Genomic DNA, 21,220 nt, shown 5'->3' on the forward strand with positions numbered 1-21,220 from the left:
AATATGAATTTCTGAGCAAAGGAATTCTGTAAACTCTATATTTCCCATAGAAAAATATCATAAATTTCTCTTTATAAAACCTTTTTTTATTTTTGGCAAATGTAGCATTTTTGCGCAATATCTGCAACGTTTCCTATGAAATTACACTAACCAGTAGCCACTCTGGAATTTGAAAACGTCTTTGACTGTCTCCGAATATCAAATCACAATTATGTGTTTTGTCGAGAAACTAGTAATCAAATGGGGTTACTGGTCGATCTTAAATAGGCTTTGGTTTCCACACAATCCTAGCCCAATTTAAGCTATTATTTATAATTTCCTGATTGGAAATATTCAAATTATAAAAGAATCCCTATTCAAAATTTTCATATGCTCTACAAGTTGACTTTATGTTTTAATGAAATCATTTTTGAATTGTAGAGTGTTTTTACAAATTATTTTAATATCAAATATTTCAAATTTTTTTCAATTGTTTTCCAGAAGAAGAAAAATTCTTCCTCAAGTTGTTTTTTTGGGACACACATGTTCAAACATTTTAGCATACCAAATCTTGGTGTTTTCCTTTTTTTTGGACAATCGTAAAGAGCCACAAAAATATTTGACATTTTATTAAAATGATTTGCATACAATTGACCTTAGATGGTATTGTATTCAATTCAAGATTGAATAGACGAACAGACGTAGAGAACCAACGACTGAAGAAACAGACATAGGGACACGAAGAGAGGTATGAACAGGCAAACAAATCAATGAGTAAATGATTCAATAAATGAATGTCTAAACGAATGCATTTTGGTTGGCTGGCCAGGTAGCTGACTGTCTAAATAGCTGCTGGCTGGTATGGCCAGAGCGGTGGTTATCTGTTGATTGCATGTTTAGAAAGAATACGTTTTATTTTTTTCTCAATAACTAAATCTCAACAACATTTGACTAGCTAGACAACGTACAGAAATACAAGTTTTTTTTTATTGAAAACCGGCATATGTGACATCAGCACGATTATTTTAAATAGATTTTGAAATAAACTTAAGAAAGAAAACTTATTTTATAATCTAAGCTGTGAATTTGAATACCTAGCGATAAGCAAAAATATTCGATTATTGTTGAGCTATAAATTTAAGAAAAAATTCAATTTGGCTTCTGAGAAATAATTTCAATTTGCAATGCTAAAGTTGGTGTAGCAATTTTTAAAGAAAACGTTTTTATAAACTCCGCCATAGTATGGAGGATATATTAAGTTTTTCATTCCGTTTGTAACACCTCGAAATATACATTTTAGACCCCACCCCATATATTCTTGATCAGCATAAAATTCTATTCTATTCGATTTAGCAATGTCCGTCCGTCTCCACTCCAACTTCCGAACGAAATGAAGTAGGCTGATAAAATTTTACTCAAATGTGTATTATGTCCGCAGAACTTTTGGTATTGAAAATGGTTCACGTAGGCCCACGTTTTGGTATAGCCCCCATATAATGGTACCTCCCTTTTTCGGTATTTTGGTAATTTTAGCGACATTATTCACCGAAAATGTTTCAAACTTGGTATTTGAATTTCATAATGGTTACTACAGCCTATGACAGAAAATTGTCGGCGCAGTTCCACGTTTTCGTATTGCCCCCATAGAACGGTACCTCCCGATCTTCGATTATTTTTGCGACATTATTCACCGGAATTGTTTTAAATTTGGTATTTGAAGTTCGAAATGGATACTACAGCCTAAGACAGAAAATCGTCTGTGTAGGTCCATGTCTTCCCATAGACCCCATACCTCCCGATATTCAGTATTTTGATGGTTTTAGCGACATAATTCACCGGAATGGTTTTAAATTTGGTATTTGAAGTTCGTAATGTGTACTACAGCCTATGACAGAAATTTGTCTGTGCAGGTCCACGTCTTCATATAGCCCAAATATCATTTTAGACCCAACAAAGTATAAATATTCTTGATCAGCGTAAAATTCTAAGACGATTTAGCCATGTCCGTCTGTCAGTCCGTCTGTTGTAATCACGCTACAGTCTAAACGAATTAAGATAGGAAGCTAAAATCTTGCACAGATCCCTCTTTCGTCTGCAGGCAGATCAAGTCCGAAGATGGGCTATATCGGTCCACGATATCGTATAGCCCCCATATAACGGTACCCTCTGATATTCGGTATTTTGATGATTTTAGCCACATTTTTCAACGGAATTGTCTGATAATCCACACAAGGAGTTCCTTGTAGGTACTTTATGCCTTGGAAGAGAATTATCTATATATGTCCACGATATCGTATAGCCCCCATATAACGGTACCACCCGATATTCGGTATTTTGATGATTTTACCCACATTTTTCAACGGAATTGTCTGAAAATCCACACGAGGAGTTCATTGTGAGCCCTTCAACCCTAGAAAGGTAATTGTCTATATAGGTCCACAATATCGTATATCTCCCCATATATCGGCACCTTCATATATTAGATATTTTAAAGATTTTAACAGAATTTTTAATGGATTTAATTTTTTGAAAATTTTCTAATTCGTTCCAAATGGTGGAGGGTATTCAAAGTTCGGCCCGGCCGAACTTACTGCTTTTTTACTTGTTTTTTCAAAAATCGGCCCTGTCGAACTTACAGTTTTTTACTTGTTGTGTATATTTTTTTAACTAGTATGTAATTTTTTTAAGTAAAATTCCTCAAAATGAGTAATTGTTGTCATTCATAAATTTTATAGCAAGCGTTACAGAATTTCCTGCCAAAAAAGTAAACCGAAACTATTTTCCAACACTTTTCAAATTTTTTTAATTATTTTTAGATTGTTAAACCCAACACTGTAATGAGAATGTAAATATTTCATTAACTAAGTAATCATGATTTAGAATTCTGCTAACTGTTTCTGAATTCTTAGGATAACTGTTTATTTAGAGTGTTCTTGCTGTTGTTGTTGGCATTTTCATGTTCGCCTGTATCTACGTAAACCACCCAAGATAAACTACCTACAATATATTTGCGAATTTCAAACACTTATGCAAATTATATAGACGACACTTGTGATTGTGTAGATTCGTTGTAAATTTGGTGGGGAGTAAAAAAATATGTTTGTGTGCGGAAAATATTCGGAGAGAAAAAATAAAATTAATTTTAAGTACACATAAACAGCTATAACTTGTTGTGGAATTTTCGGTTTTAGGAAAAAATAAATAAAGTCTAGTTTTACGCCACTCCTTCTGGTACCTCTCCCACAAAGGGTCAAATTTTTGAATTTTCATGAAGCACATTAAACACGAAATAAACATCAGATTTCATTCAGACTTGACACCACACAAGATCTGTTATAAAGATGGTAAAGATCAGATAACTTCTTCGGGTACCACCCTCCAACATGAAGATGGTAGAGATCGCACCATATCCTCTGGTACCTTCCCCAAGTAGGGTTCAAGATTTTGAAAAACAATACGCCCATCTGTCATAACTTGCAAAACAAGTCGGCAATTCTTTACCACTTGCTATATCTAAAAATATAAATAAAATATACGTGCTTCATATATAATATAGGGACCTTCAAAATACATACGCCCTCTTGGCGGAGGGTGTAAAGAAGTGGGTGTTTACGAAAATGCCCCTGCTTTCATTATTTGCCAATAGAATTCTTAAGTGAACAGACATTTTTCGTGGTAAATAATAATAAAGGACCATTTTAATACCCTACACCACACTGCGGTCAGGGTATTATGTGTTTGTGCTTTTGCTCGTAACATAGAGAAGGTAGCGAGCTAGACCAATAGTTTCTTTTGCTGATCTGCATAGAATCACATCCTGAGTCGATTTATGCAGGCTCGTCCGGTCCATGGTTTTTTGTAGAGGAAGTACGGGTCGCATTTATTGTCCGATTCATATGAAACTTTTCACAAAACAATTGTTTGGTCCAAGGACGTACCCAATTGAAATTGGAGATAATCGGTCAAATTTTAGATATCATTTTTTATTGTGCACAAAATGTGTAACGTTAGCCCGATTAGGAAGAATTTTTGAACATAAAACCAAATTGAGCGTACCAACTGGTGTCTCCAATGCGGTGGAAATCGGTTCAGATTTCCCATATGTATTCTTTATTCGATTTGTTAAATTTCTCCTCCACAGCCGTAATATAGAGGGTGAGATAAAAAAAACTGCAACAAAGTCAAACGTCATTATTTTTACATTTTTTGTCAAATTTTATTGAATGAAAGCAAAAAATGTCGGAAATAGCAACAAATTTTAGTATAAGTTTAGATTTGTTCGAATTGGTCACCTTTGGCACGAATTATGGCCTACAAACGGCCAATGAAACCATCACACGCTGCCCTAATGTTGCTCTGCGGTATTTTGGCCCATTACCGGCGAACACTTGCTTAAGGTGATCAACACTTTAGTATTTTTTAGTGCCAACCTTGCTTCTCCAACCTCCAGACACAATGGTCCAACGGATTGGTATGCGGAGATTTTGGTGGCGCGTGTTGAGTGCTGAGTCCTGTTGGAATGTCCAAGCTCTGTTCGCGTACCCAAGGCTTTAATACATCCTCCACAATATTTTCGCGATAATATTCGGCATTTTTTCTGATGCCACGGTCTATTAATACTAGCGGAGTGCGACCATCAGCTGTTATGGCTGTCCACACCATCACAATGGTCGGTGCTTGAGTTCTGGTGGTCAACCGAAGGTGCAAATTTTCCGCTGACTTCTTTGGCAAGTAAACACGATCATTTTGTTTGTTTACAAACTGCTGGACAACGAATGTTTTTTCATCGGAGAAAACGAAATTCGGCAGAACACCACTTTCCGCCTAGCGAAGCAACTCCTTAGCTCTTTTGAGTCTATTTTCTTTCTGTTGCGGTGTAAGTTCTTGCACTTTTTGGAATTTCAATGGCTTTACCGTGAGCTCATTTTTCAATATTTTCCAAATGGAATTTTGCGATATGTTCAGCTCACGAGCCATTTTTCGGCCACTGTGACACGGGTTTCAATCAAGTCGCTTCTTTACTTTTTGAACCATTCCTGCTGATGTTGCTGTTTTCTTCCGTCCACTTCCTTGACGTCGGGCTATGCTACAATTATCACGTATATCATGGTACGAGACACAAAAGATTTATTCACATTTAAACGCTGGAGTGCTCTAACGTTAGCTACTTCTTGATTTCCAGCCAAATATAAAGAAATCACACTACCACGCTTGAATTCCATCACTTCCACTTTTTCCAATTCCAATTCCACTTTTTTCTGGAAAATTCACAAGAAAATGTTTTTTTACGCTTGTAAACAATATAATGAGCTGTCACTGAAATAATTTTAACGAGTGGCTTAGAAATGACAGCAGTCTGAAGTTGCAGTTTTTTTATCTCGCCCGGTATAAATAAAATATACGTGCTTCTTCCACACAAAATAAGGAACATCACATTACAAGAGCCATCTTGGCGGAGGGTGTAAGGAAGTGGGTCCTTACGAAAATACACCTGCTTTAATTTTTATACCCTCCACCTAGGAAAGGAGGGTATATTAACTTTGTCCTTCCGTTTGTAACATCCTTAAATATTCGTCGTAGACCCCATAAAGTATATATATTCATAATCAGCATAAAATTCTAAGTCGATTTAACGATGTCCGTCTGTCTGTCCGTCTGTCTGTCTGTCTGTCTGTTGAAATCACGATACAGCCCACATTATTTGACGTAGAGCGCCAAAACTTAGCAGAGCAATTGGTATTGTGTCTAGGATGGTTGGTATTGAAAATGAGATATATCAGTCCACGTTCTGGTATAATCCCCATATAACGGTACCTCCCGATATTCGGTATTTTGATGATTTATGCCACATTTTTTCACGGATTTGTCTGAAAATTGGTATTTGTAGGTCATAACGGGTCCCTGTACGTGTGGCAAAACATTGCATGTATAAGTCCACCTTTTGGTATAGCCCCCATATAAAGGTACCTCCCGATATTCGGTATTTTAATTACATTTGCCACATTTTTTCACGGATTTGTCTAAAAATTGGTATTTGTTGGTCATAATGGTTTCCAGCTCCGGTGGTGAAATATTGCATGTATGGGTCCATGATTTGGTATAGCCCCCATATATCGGTACCTCCCGATATTCGGTATTGTGATGGTTTTTGCCACATTTTTTCACTGATTTGTCTAAAAATTGGTATTTGTGAGTCATAATGGGTCCTAGTTCGTGTTGCGAAACATTGTATGTATAGGTCCACGTTTTGGTGTAGTCCCCATATAACGGTACCTCCCAAAATTCGGTATTTTGATGATTTTTGACACATTTTTTACGAATATCTCTGAAAAATTGGTAGTTGTAGATCATAATGGATCCCAGTTCGTATGGCGAGTCATTGTAATTATAGGTCCACGGTTTGGTATAGCCCCCATATAACGGTACATCCCGATATTCGGTGATTTGATGATTTTTGCCACATTTTTTTCACGTATTTGTCTGAAAATTGGTATTTGTAGGTCATAATGGGTTCTAGCTTCGTTGGCGAAACCTTGCATGTGTAGGTCCATGATTTGGTATAGCCCCCATATAACGGTACACTCCGATATTCGGTATTTTGATGGTTTTTGTCACATTTCTTCTAATGTTTCCTTTACCCTAAGGTGGAGGGTATTAAAAGTTTGGCGAGGCCGAACTTAATGTTCTTTTACTTGTTACCAATATAGTAATTCTGAAGTGAACCGACATTTTTCCGGGTAAATAATAACTAAGAAACATTTTTATACCCTGCACCACACTTTACAATGATGTTAATTTTACCTACTTTGATCTTTGGTCTATTCAGATTTTCTACAACAATTTAGAAATAAATTATTATTGAAAATTAATTATTTCTCACCATTAGATAACACAGCAAGCGTAATATATTCAATTAACATTCAATGTTCGATTTGTACTGTTTGTGACTTGATTCCCTTGAATTCATTAGCATTCATTCGTTCGTTCATTCATTCATTCGAATCATTATAGCTGAACTTGTAAGCAAATTAAATGCATTTATTAAAAGCAGCAGCACCAACAACAGCAATTATATAAACATAAGAGGAGGGGCACGACAAAACAAGTATCATGTAGACACACATTGCCTTCTGTAAATTGTATGAATAATAACAAATGCTGTTTTGTTTTTTGTTTGTGTGTGTTTAGAAACAAAATAAATTAAATGTCAAATTGCAGTTTATTGCTTCTTTTTTGTAAACTGTCCATTCCGCTTTGAAACACCTTTATTAATATATTTTTGTTTTTTGCTCACTTTCCAAGACGTTATGAATGACATCATTTAATTTGTTTAAATGTATGCAAAAGTAAACAAAACACAACTCTGGGAGTGGAAGAAATAATTTCTTGTGACATTTGAAACGCCGAACATGTAGGCATATATATTTTATTTTTCTTTCGATATGACAGCATCTTTCTCGTCATCATTGATGTTGTCGTCGTCGTACATGCTTTGAAATCAGAAAAAAAACAATCATTTGTCAGGGCATTTAAATACGCTTCAGTGAATCTCTTTAATGGCTGAGACAAATAAGCGTCAATTTCTCGTTGTTGTTGTTGTCGTTGCTCTCATGTAAGCGCCAAAGATGCCAGATAAGCGGATTTTTTTTCTTCTTTCATTCACTGTTTATTTATTTTGTTTTGGTTTCACTTGACGTTATTGGCAATAAATTCTCAAAGATTACTCAGTATTGAAATAGACAGGCGTTTCACGTACATCAGTAAATAAATTTCATATGGTAAGAGAGTGAGATAAAAAGGCGAATGCGCAATGCATTTGACGCCCACTGGCATGTGAATTATGGACATAACTTAGTTTTAAAACTGTAGTTTTTCTAGATGAGATAGATGAGCCGATTACAATTCAAATCAGACAAGCAAAAAAGCCGATCTTTTAATACCCTCTATCAAAGGGAAGAAATTTCTAAATCTAAAAAAAAACGGTCTGAAAAATTCCGCTATAATAAAAAAATCCTCATACGAGGTTTTACAGCTATATATATGACAAGTTAAAAAGCAGTAAGTTCGGCCGGGCCAAACTTTGAATACCCTCCACAATTTGGAACGAAATTGGAAATTTAAGAAAAATAAAATCCTTAAAAATTCTGTTAAATTTTAAAAATACCGAATATTGCCGTTATATTGGGGTCTATACATAGGCATTGTTTGCCATTACTATCTTCAAATTCGAAACTTGAAATAAACGGTGAATAATGTAGCTAAAATCATCAAAATATCGTATACAGGGAGGTACCATTATATCGGAGCTGTGCGAAGACCTGGACCAGCATAGACAATTTTCTGTCACAGGCTATAGCATCCATTGCTAACGTCAAATACGATATCTCAAACAATTTCGGTGGGTATTGTACCTAAACTCGTCAAAATACGGAATATGGGGAGATACTGATATATGGAGCCTATACGAAGACCTGGACCTGCATAGACGTTTTTCTGTCACAGACTGTAGTTCCCATAACGAACTTCAAATACCAATTTTGAAACAATTCCGGTGAATAATGTCGCTCAAAATACCGAATTTTGGGAGGTACCGTTATATGGGGGCTATACGAAGACATGGACTTGCACAGACAATTTTCTATCTTAGACTGTAGTATTCATTACGAACTTCAAATACCAATTTTGAAATAATGGCGCTCAAATCATCAAAATACCGAATATCGGGAGGTACCGTTATATGGGGGCTATATAAAAACGTGGACCTACATGGCCCATTTACGAACTTAACATGCCTGCTGGAGAAATAAACATGTGTGCAAAATGTAACCATCTATCTCAATTCATTTGAAAGATAGCGTGATTACAACAGACAGACAGACAAACAGACAGACGGGCATCGCTAAATCGACTTAGAATTTTACGCTGATCAAGAAAATATATACTTTGTTGGGTCTGACATGAGTATTTCGAGGAGTTACAAACCGAATGACAAAGTTAATATACCCTACATAGTATGGTGGAGGGTATAAAAAGGCGAATGCCCAATGCATTTGACGCCCACTGCCATGTGAATTATGGACAGAACTTAATTTAAAATTTGCAGTTTCAGATGGAATAAATAATGAAATAAATTACAATTCAAATATTAAATATTTGAACTTCATATAATACCATTGAAAACATTTCCCTATAATCATCAATATGACGAATATCCTCATGTACAGTTAACATTGTGATTAAAATCCAAATATGAGCCCGACACGAAAATAAAAGTTTTTTCCAAAACTTTAGGATTTCATTTCAAATGTCGCTAACACCAAAAAAAAATTTTCGAATTTTAAATATCAAATTTTACATATTTTTCTTAAAACTTTGGTTAAAAGTTATCAAATATCGGGATATACCGCTATATAGAATCTTGAATGTAGATGTTTGTAGTGCTAAAAAGGGGCCAAATATGTGGGAAAAGAAGTAACATACAGCCTTATACGATTTTAAGAAACTCATGGAAAAAATAGGGGATTCACGCCACAACCCAGCAAAAAATTCATAATTTGTGCTTATTATCATTACTAGCAATGAGAACTGCATGACAAACCCGAACTGCACCGATTTTAAATAAACTTGACAAGAGCATTTACAAGCTTCATCTGATGTGGTGTACTGAATATCATTCTTATGGAGTGCACATTACGGATTTGGGGGGCTTAAATATAAAATCGGATGATACTAGGTGGGGCAAATGTACAGGATATGAGGATTTATCCGAAAATGCTATTAATTCTACGATTGGCCCCTAATTTCTTAATTACAGCCCAAAACATCGGGATGTCTGTCAAGTACAAAAAAAAGGGGTTGAATGGGTGGAGAGGCAAATACGGTCAAATTTTGCCTAAAAATCGAATTTGGTGAACATCGAGTCTGATATTTCAACAGCTCCCACGTTTATGTGGAAGGTGGCGCAAAAGTAAACTTCCGACGTTTTTTGGCTGTAATTAAGATATCAGCAAAATATCGAATATGGGGAGGTACCTTTATATGGGGGCCATACGAAAACCTGGACCTGGATAGACAATTGATTGTCATAGACTGTAGTACCCGTTCGGAACTTCGTATACGAAATGTAAAAGTATTTCGGTGAATATTGTATCTAAATATCGAATATATGGAGGTACCGATATATGGGGGCTATACGAAGAACTGGACATGGATAGACAATTTATTGTCATAGACTGTAGTACCCGTTAGGAACTTCATATACGAAATGTGAAAGTATTTCGGTGAATATTGTATCAAAAATCATCTAAATATCGAATAGATGGAGGGACCGATTTATGGGGGCTATACCAAAACGTGGACCTATATGACCCATTTTCAATACCAAAAGTCCTGCAGACATAATACACATTTGAGTAAAATGTTATCAACCACACTTCATTTCGTTCGGAAGCTAGAGTGATTTCCACAGACGGATGGATGGACGACATCGTTAAATCGGCATCGACTTTGTGTGGGAACTCAAATATATATTTCGAGGAGTTACAAACGGAATGACAAACTTAATATACCCTCCATACTATGGTGGAGGGTATAATAACACCATAGACAAATTTTCTGTAAAACCTTTGAAATATCGGATATCTGGATGTTAAATTATATAATATATATACCAACATCTGAACTCATATAGACAATTTTCTTTAAAAGAGCTAATGATACATATTTCGAACTCCAATTATAAAAAAAACGAATTTCATACAATTTGGCTAAAATAATCAAAATAGCGAATATGGGGTGATACCCTTATATAAGAAAAGGGTAAACGGAGGTTTAATACATTCCAACTTAAAAGTTTTAATCTTCCCTGGAATCTCATGTAGAACATGATGCAAAGTTCGTCTAAGCCAATATTTACAGTATTCGTAGCCAAAATCTGTGAGATGTGTTGAAAGTCTGAAACAAAGGACTATAGGCTGATTTAACCCACAAATAAAGTTACTGGACATTGCCAATTTGTCAATTATTTAACTACTGAACCGTTGTAGAGGAATTTACTCTGTATTGTTCGACCATTCCAGAACTGAAATTGTGGCCCACACCGATGTTAAATATTGCTCTTAAACAAAGAGTCAGTCATGGCCATTTTGAAAATTTTCCTCTTAAATTAGCTCTGAGTCTCATTAGTTTCCTGGTTCTTAATTTGGAAAATTAGTAGATTCTTGAACGTTCTGGAACGGAGATGTTGTAGTGATAATTAGGGAAAACTCCTGCCCAACAAAGAAAGGACTCATACAGCAACCTGGACAAGCTATATGTACCTCTTTCGTCATTACTAGTAATGACAACTACATACCATCTGCATTAAAAGCAAGCAAAAAAATAATGATAATTGGTGTTAGAATCTTGATATTTCGGACTAATTATCAAAGATATGATATAAGGTGGACGTTTTGTTATTTGGTGCATTTCTCAAATTTCAAATGCAGTTTTGTCGGACGGTGTTGACATATTCGTCAAAATTCGAATTTTTGGGGGTACTAATCTTCTTAAGCTAGAACTTTGAAATTCGAGAAATTTTTTTGGGTACTAAAAAGTACTTAGTAATGTACAGTCTGTACTGAAATTCTCATATTTGATATTAAGTTTTCGTTTGGCGAAGCGAAGATTTTCAACGAATTGAAATAGGCATTGGGTATGGATTAACGTGACAAAACGTTCTACATGTACTGTGCTATTAAAATGTACTAAAAATGTCGTTAAAAGAAAAAAAGTAAAAACATCAAGTTCGGCCAGGTCATACTTTTAATACATTCCACCATTGGGTAAAGAAAACATTATTTATAAAAGTATTTAAATTCAAACGAGTTCACATTAAACTTCAAATATCCGTAAGACCATTTGCATAATGCTGTTAATTTTTTTCAAAAACCATAAAGAGGGTTTGGCCGTTATATGGGGGCTATACCGAAACGGGAACCTCAATAGAAAATTTTATACTTCAAGGATTTTTATCTACCAAAATCTTCTAAAATACCAAATTTGAAGCAATTTCGTGGGTTAATGTGATTAGGATTATCAAAATACCGAATATAGGTGGGTATCGTTATATGTTCGCTATAGGAAAACATGGAACTAAGTATTCAATGTTCTGCCAAGAACTAGAACTAGAAAAAAAATCACCAAAATACCAGGGAATACCTAGGTTTCGGAAATAGTCACCAATCCTATTCAGGCACTTTGCTTTTTGTCTGGGATATTTTTCCCAGAAGTTATTTTAAAATAACTCATATGACAAAAAACATTTTTTTACCCAAGTGACTTTTTTCTAAATATAGTTCTTTTCATAAATCTTAATTTCCCCACTAAATCATCAACTTTTGAATACATTTAAAAATGTCTTCTTACCTTTGTATATAATTTCCTCCTTTAGACTTTATAAATTGCTGAAAATAGAATAAAAAATAAAAACATTCATTAGAATCTGTACCCAATTTAACAAAGTCATTTTGGCTAAAAACAACAAATACTTTAAATGCTTAAATACATTAGTTTAGTTTTTGTAATTCTTGGAAATATTTTATTTTTTTATTATGCCACAAAAAAAGCTACGACTTTTGTTAAAAAATCACAAAACGGAAATGAGGTCTCTTCAGTGTGTGTATATGTGTGTACTTTAAAGGTATTCTCTTAAATGAGTCATTTCATACATTTATATTTCCAAAAACAAAAACCACAAAGCTCACATGAAAAGCTACTTTAATAAACAACACCTCATCATCGTCATCTAAGCCTAAAAGAGGCTCAAGAAATGGCTTGGCATTCCATTTCAATTGCTAAGGTTTCTTTCAATTTAGTTTGGCAACATGAAATGTCCCACATTTTTCCACATTAAACCACACATACCTAATCACACACACACACTAGCACACTTTAATTCTTAAAGATTTGTTTACGACATTTTACCGGGCTGACAGACAGCCTTAACAAACTGAAAGGTAATAAAATACCTGCCCGATGACATAGAATGGCAATCGTGTAATGGCTCCAAAGGAAATGAGCTGCTAGAGGAAAACTAGTTCGTTAGTTAGGTGGCTGTTTGAGGCAATTGCTGGCTGCCTGGCTAGCTGGCTGCTTGGCTACCAAACATAATGTTGGGCAATTTGTTAGAGCTATGTATACGATTTTGTTGTTTTTCCTCTTCTTTGTTTAGCTTGGGTTTCTTCTTGGGGCCTTTAAGAAGTTACATCACAAGGAATGTACTCGTTTGTTTGACTAGTTTTCTTCATTTTTCTTTTGCTTTTGTTTGTCATCCAAAGTTATGTGGTGCAAAGTAATCAAATTGAAACTGACCTGAAATACCAAACATGAAAATGTTTACGTAGCAAGGAGTCCGCTTTGCAAAGGAAATGAATATTTACCCAAGGTAAATTTATGGAATATTTTTTTTCGACTTGACAGAATGTAACTTTATTTGAGAAGCAGAAAACGAACAGCTGAGCTGGAGGAAATAGCAAAAAGGAATTTGGTTTTTACTTTAAGAAAAAAAATTATGTGGCCAAATATTTCTGGAATCACAGTTTACATAATTAGATTGAATTTGAAAATAAAGCGAAGGTTATGAGTTGAAGTCCCGGCGCCGGAAAACACAGAAAATCCACCAAAAATAGACTCTGGTGTTCCACCACATTCAGCACTATTAGTAACGAAAACCACATACCCTCTGCATTACCAGTAAGCTGAAAAATAATGAGTTATTCCCATAGGAAGCTAGTTACCCGATTTCTTGAGAGCATTTTTGGTAGATTAAAAATATTATAAAAAATTGATGAAAATATCCTCGCTTTCAGGTAAGTCTCGAAGTCACGAAAAGTCTTCCGAAATAAAATTTTTAGAGTCAAGGGAAGATTTCATAGTCAACGATTTGAGCTTCTTCAAACAAAAGCCTTTAAATAAATTGCCAGCAATACTAGGTAGCTACACAGTAAGAACTTGGAAGGTATATGAGCCAAATAATCCTTTATAAGTCGGGCGGGGACGACTATATTATACCCTACACCACTGTACTCATTTTGTAGAGCTCCCGTAACAAAATAAGTTATTTGAAGCAGATCATACTACCTATCAATCTTTGGCTTGAGAACAGTTATGATTTGGTTTCAGAGGAAACTAATATCTGGGAGGCATATCCAATTCTGAATCAATTTTCACTAAATTTGACGGAGACATTTTTATATTTTATACCAACTAACATTGCTATAAAGAGCATGATAACACTTCGAGAAGGATTATATTAACAAAATGTATATCGGAGCCAAGTTCCACCAAATGGAAATGTATGTCCCGAAATTCACTCCATTTGGGCTTATGTTAGCCATTACTTGCGCAATAAAAATGTAATCGGACAAAGGATATATATGGGAGATATATCCAAATCTGAGCCGATTTCTATAAAATTTGGCAAATGTATTTTTGTACTATATTAGATATCTGGTACCAAATTTAATTGTTGTGGACTGCATATTACGCATATGAGGGAATTAAAACCGCAAATCGGAAGGACCTTATAAATGGGAGCTATAGGTATATCTGAACCGATTTTCACCAAATTTGATCTACTTGTTTCTAGGCTGAATAAGGTCAGAAATGCCACAACTCACTCCATGTTGGCTGATGTTAGCCATTTGTTGCAAAAAAAATGAAATCGGTTACAGATATACAGGGTGATACAGAAAAACTGCAACAAGCTTTAGACTGCTGTCATTTCCAAGCCTCTCGTCCGACAGTTATTAAAGTTATTCCAGTGACAACTCATTAAATATTTTACAAACGTAAAAAAGCGTTTTGGTGAGAATTTTCCAGAAAAAAAAGTTATTCGCGATGGAATTCAAGCGTGATAGTGTGATTTCTTTATATGAAACCACAAGTGGCTATCTTTGGTTCGAAAAGTAAAGAAGCGACTTGATCGAAACCCGTGTCGCAGTGGCCGAAAATGGCTCGTGAGCTAAACATATCGAAATATTCCATTCGGCAAATATTGAAAAATGAGTTCCGGGTAAAGCATTTGAAATTCCAAAAAGTGCAAGAACTTACACTGCAAGAGAAAAAAATAGACTCAAAAGAGCTAAAGGGTTGCATCTCTTGGCCGAATGTGGTGAACTGCCGAATTCGGTTTTCTCCGATGAGAAAACATTCGCTGTCCAGCAGTTTGTAAACAAACAAAATGATCGTGTTTACTTGCCAAAAAGGTCAGCTGCAAAATGTACGCCTTCGGATGGCCACTAAAACTCAAGCACTGGCCATGATGATGGTGTGGGCCGCCATAATAGCCGATGGTCGCTCTCCGCTCGTACTAATCGGTCGTTATATCAGAATAAATGCCAAATATTATCGCGAAAATATTCTAGAGGGTGTATTGGGCACGCAAACATTTTGGCCGCTGGCCTTGGACACTCCAACAGGACTCAGCACCATCGCACTCAGCACGCGCCACCCAAGAATGGTTACAAAATGAGGTTCCTCGCTTCATTTCAAGCACACAATGACCACCAAAATCTCCGGATACCAATGCGTTGGACTTTTGTGTCTGGAGAATTTTGGAAGGCAAGGTTGACAACTAAAAAATACCAAAGTGTCGATCTCCTCAAGCAAGCGCTTCGCCGGGAATGGGCCACAATACCGCAAAGCAACATTCGGGCAGCGTGTGACAGTTTCAATGGCCGTTTGAAGGTCATAATTCATGACAAGGTGATCAATTCGAATAAATCTAAACTTCTTCCAAAATTTGATGCTATTTCCAACATTTTTTGCTTCTATTCCAAAAAAATAAAAAAAAATTTAAAATGATGGCGTTTGACTTTGTTGCAGTTTTTTATCCCACCCTGCATATGGTAGCTATAGCTATATCTGAACCGATTTTCACAAATTTGATGTACTGAAACAAATTTGATGAATGAATTCAGTCGGATGTGCCAAATTCTGGTCATTTAGACTGATATTGGCCAATTGGCACAATTTACATGAAATCGGTTGAAGATATGTATGGGAGCTATTTTTAAATTTGAACCTATTCTCACAAATTTCAATAAGGTACGTCTTTGGGCCCAACAAATACAGTTTGGAAAATCGCATCTCAATCGGATAATAAATGCGACCTGCTTCAGTGATTCTCAGAAAGTGATTCTGTGAAGATCCTCAAAAGTAACTATGGGTCTATGGTCTATGAACAAATGCACGAAGATATAATACCCTTACCACTATGTGGTGTAGGGTATAATTAGTCTGTAATTTTACATACTTTTGGATCTGATGCCAACACCTCCACCAATTTCTTCATATGTATTTCAAATTTCTAAACACAAAATACACATCTGCGTCTATTTTAATGGACCTCAGATGTTAATTCTCACACACATTCTTCTGGCGGAAGATGAGTCAGTTTTATAACAAACAAAAAATGTCTGACAGCCAAAGAACCCACAAAGATGTTCACATGAACTTATATATACATTTCTTGTCCTTTGCATAGACAAAAAGGTATGGCAAATAGACTGACCTTTTGCTGATGCCAGTGTGTAGGCCCCAAGGTAATAGGGGAAAAAAGGTCCTACATTAAATTGAAGTCATTCATGCCACAAGAGAGGCCATTCATTGTGATCTTTTTATATATAATGTCATGAAATAAATGATTCGTGATGTCAGAGATTTTCTATCCTATTTTTTTGTTCTTTTGTCATTACTTTAACTAAGCTTATAAGGGGAAATAGTGTGGCGTTTGGGGAAATTAGGTAATGGAGTCAATTTAATTTCCCTTAAGTTTGTGGGAATGTTTTTAAGGATATTTATTACTACAGTGCCTTAAATTTACAGTAACAATGGTATAAGGAAGGTATTGTACTCAAAAATACCAGACAGATTATGTGGTCCAAGATGGGCATATGAAAGTATTTTGAACTCTGAAATATAATGTGGATTCAAATATGTGCGTGAAAATATATTGTAATTGGGAGAGTTAAATTGTGATGTTATTAACAGGAATTTGTTAACAAGTTAACATTATTGGAAGAATAAGTAATTTTAATAAGTTGGACTAAATTTGTTCGATATTTTAAATTGATTTTGAATATGGACTTTTTATATTTTGGAAGCCCCTAAGTGGTATTACCTAATTTCCAGGTAAGCTAGTACCCTCACAGTGGGTCTCACTGTTAAAATTTAAAAATTCAAAAAGTCGGAAATTTTGATGGTGGAAACCCCTATTAAGTGGTATTACCTTATCCCCAGGTCAGCTCGTCTGTCCATCCGTCCGTTCGTCCATTTATTCTTGAGAACAAAATGCAGGTCGCATTTACTATCCGGTTAAGATGGTATTTTCCAAACAATATTTTTTTGGCCCAAAGACGAACCATTTTGAAATTGGTGATAATCGGTCAGATTTAGATATAGCTCCTATATATCTTCAACAGATTTCGGGTTAATTGTGCACCAAATGGCTAATATAAGTCCAAATGACCTGTATTTTCGTACATCCCACCGAATTCAGTCTAAAAGCAAGTAAATCAAATTTGGAGAAAATCAGTTCAGATTTAGATATAGCTCCCATACATATGTTTCATCCGATTTGGGGTTTTAAGTCCCTCACATGCCTAATATGCACTCCAGAAGAAAGATATTTGGTACCGGACAACACGTCCTACTCGAAAATGACTCTGTCAAATTTAATCGAAATCGGTTCAGATTAGGCTATAGCTCTTTATCCAATATCAGGTTTATTGTGCACCAAATGGCTAATGTCAGCCCAAATGGACAGAATTTTGGCAATTACAACTGAATTTATCCTATAAACAAGTGCTTAAAATTTGGTGCAAATCGGTTCAGATATATAGAAGCAAGTACATAATATCTGGTAAAAAATCGGCGCAGATAAAGCTATAGCTCCCATATACATGTTTCATTCGATTTGGTTTTTAAGTCCTTCAAATTCGTAATATGCATTCGAAAACAGTGAAATTTGGTACCAAATATCTTATAGAGCTCGAAAATACCTCTGCCAAATTTTATCAAGATCGGTTCATAATATAATCCTTCTCCAAGTGATATCATGCACTCTATGGCAAATTAAACTGCTCTAAAGGCAAATGTTGACAGGTGGTATAATCTACTTGAAATAAGTTATTTTGTTACGGGAGCTCTACTAAATATTCATAGTGGTGTAGGGTATCATATAATCGCCCCGACCGACTTTTGACTTTCCCTTACTGGTTTTTATTAGAAAAAAGTTAGTAGCAATTGTTAAACTTACTTAAATCTCCGACACTGTTAAATTGTTTACAGAGCTCTGTTAATAACATCACAATTTAAATCTCCCAAAAAAATCACAATTTATCTTTACGCGCATGATTCAAATCGCAAATGTAGATTTTTAAAATTGTTCAAAAATATAAATTTGCAATTTTAGTGACTAGTTTTTTAATTGGGCATTTTTTCGCAGAATTACTTTAAATATAAATAAATTTTCCAATTTGGTACTAAAAAGCTTGCACACCATTCAAATTATAATATATATTTATATAATACACAATAATGAATTTGAAATTTATTAAAGTGTACTTGTTTTTATTTCTCTCATCTTTGCTCTTTGGTTATTTTTTCATTAACAATGATGGGCGTTTATATTTAATTCGCTTTGTTTTTTCGTTTTTGGTTTTATTTTCTTTGTTTTTTTTTTCGTTTTTTTTTTTTTTTGCATTATTTTTGTTTTGCCCAATTTATTACAAATCCCATAAATAACAGACACCATATACAATGTACATATATATACAATATATTTTGATATGGGTCGATATCAAACAGATACAATAAATGTTCTTTTGAAAATACACATGTAATTTAAAATAAAATTTATAAGACGTCACAGTCCACCATTAAATTTGTGATGCCATTATAAAACCAGAAACTGGTGAGTGAAATATACATTTTAATTCAACTGGGGGGATTACGGGCAAATAAAATGCGAACATTTTTGAAAGAAAAAATGTATTTGTATTTTTGTATTAATTTTTTACTTTTTTTTTGCATCAGAAAAAAATTTCCTTTGAAAATGTATCATAAAATCGGGTCATATCGATACATAAGGGGTTGAATTGATGTAATCTTTATCTCATTTGGAGGCTGACAAGTGGGCTTCAAGAGTTCTTTAAAATCAGGAGGTCCTTCAAAAACTCTTTGAAAATCCTCATCTGGTGCTACTAAAAAAGGCTTCAAAAATTCTTTAGAAATCCACGTCTGGAGGTCCGTCAAAACACCTTGAATACCCACGTCTGGGGTACTAAATGGGGCTTCAAAAATTCGTTAAAAATCCACGTTTGAAGGTCTTCCAAAAACTCTTTGAAAATCTATGATTGGGGGTACTATAAGAGGATTCAAAAATTCTTTAGAAATCCACGTCTGGAGGTCTTTCAAAAACTCTTTAAAAATCCACGTCTGGAGGTGCTTCAAAAACTCCACGTTTGGGGATAATAAAAGAGGCTTCAAAAATTTCTTTAAAAATCCACGTTTGGAAGTAATAAAAGAGGCTTCAACAATTCTTTAATTCGTCATTAATTTACGTCTAGAAGTCTCCAAAATGGCTTCGAAAAATCTTTAGTGGAAAAAGTGGCTAAAATGGAAAATGCTATAGTAAGGCTGAATCTATTATGTATAAAAAGTTCTTTAATAACCACAAAAGGAAAATTTGAGTACTTCCGGGTAGAACAATGCCAGCACAAGTTTAGCAAATCACGATAGGACCTTGAACATGGCATTAGCCATTCCTTAGCTCAGCAGTCTATTTCAAGCAGATATACTGGTTATTAGTATTAAATGCATTAAATTTTACAATCATGTCATGTCATCTCATGTCCTCAAACAACTCAAAATATCCTGTTTCGGGAAGAACGCAATATAAGTTATCGATTTGTTGTACCAAATTTGGCAGCTTTTAGTATATACATCGACCAAATGTACCAAATCTAATACTATTGATTATTTATGTTATGTAATAAGCATTTATGTGTTATACGAATTTCTAAAAATTCTTACATTCCCTAATCCTACAATTCAGTAGTAATATTATTTCTCAATTTAGGCATTCTAGCACCTATTAATTCACCCAAATTGAAATTGCACCAAACTTAATACCGTTTAGCACTTTTCGTATACATGAGTACACAATGCCAAAAGTACCACCTTACATCGTCCCTACTCCTCAACCTTGTTTCCCATTCAAAATTTTAAGTTTTTAGCTCTAACCGTTTAACCGATACGGAATGTTGGTACCAAAAGTTGTATATTTTAGTAATTTTCGTACACTTATAGTGTGATCTTCCAAATAAATCTTTGTTACATCCAACATAACCTCACCCAATTTTAAGAGTTCTAGCTCTAAGGGTTCGTCGAATACAAAGGGTACCCTATTTAGTACTTTTCGTACAGTTCTAGTGCTTACACCCTACTCCTCAACCCTACTCAATCATATAATACGAAAGTGGTACTAAATGTAGTACATTTTAGTACTTTTCGTACACTTACAGTGCGAATTTCCAATAACCCTTTGGTGCAACTTTAAGATTTCAAGCTCTAATGGTTCGTTGAATACAAAGGATACTTTATTTGGTACTTTTCGTACAGTTCTAGTACGAATTTCCAAAAACCAAGCCTTAGCTGACACCTTGGGACCGAGAGAGATCCTCAAACGGCTTCCGCTGTTTCGTTTGAGCTTTGATTGACTCTTTTACTGCTTAAAAACTATTTCAGGCGTCGTCAACTCGAAAAGAGACCGAGAAAAAATTTATCAAAAAATTACATTTTGTTTTTTTGGAGCATTGATTCCAATCTTTCTTGATATACAAGGGAAGTGAAGATATGGTGAGTTCTAGAGAATTTTAATGGAGAATAATTTTGTCTTTAACGTCATCCTTCTTAAATGATGCTTACTTGGAGATATCTGCATAAACTCACATCAAGTACGGTTTTAAGCCTAAAATGCGGGTTTAATGTATATTAATGTACATTTAGGTAAAACTTCGTCTTTTTATGTCGTCTAGAACCAATAGTATAATTTTGTGACAAATAATTTTGAAGAATATTTTTACTTGCTACGATTCCTTAAAATGAAGTTTTTAACCATAATTTGGCAAAAACAGACTCAGTTTTGACTCGATTGAGGGTTAAGATTTTTGACAAAACAATTCTCGCAGTGTAATCT

General features: G+C 34.8%; 1 protein-coding gene across 1 annotated transcript in view; it reads right to left on the reverse strand.

Annotated features, from left to right (window-relative positions):
* LOC101895654 (uncharacterized) overlaps positions 1–21,220 on the reverse strand; it is a 300,444-nt gene that overhangs the window by 200,776 nt on the left and 78,448 nt on the right. Inside the window, exon 2 of the mRNA XM_059129222.1 lies at positions 12,385–12,422. The gene's annotated coding sequence lies outside the window, so the exon portion shown is untranslated. The remainder of the gene's footprint in view (positions 1–12,384; positions 12,423–21,220) is intronic.

Source organism: Musca domestica, unplaced genomic scaffold (genome assembly GCF_030504385.1).
Source record: "Musca domestica strain aabys unplaced genomic scaffold, Musca_domestica.polishedcontigs.V.1.1 6, whole genome shotgun sequence".
NCBI lineage: Eukaryota > Metazoa > Arthropoda > Insecta > Diptera > Muscidae > Musca > Musca domestica.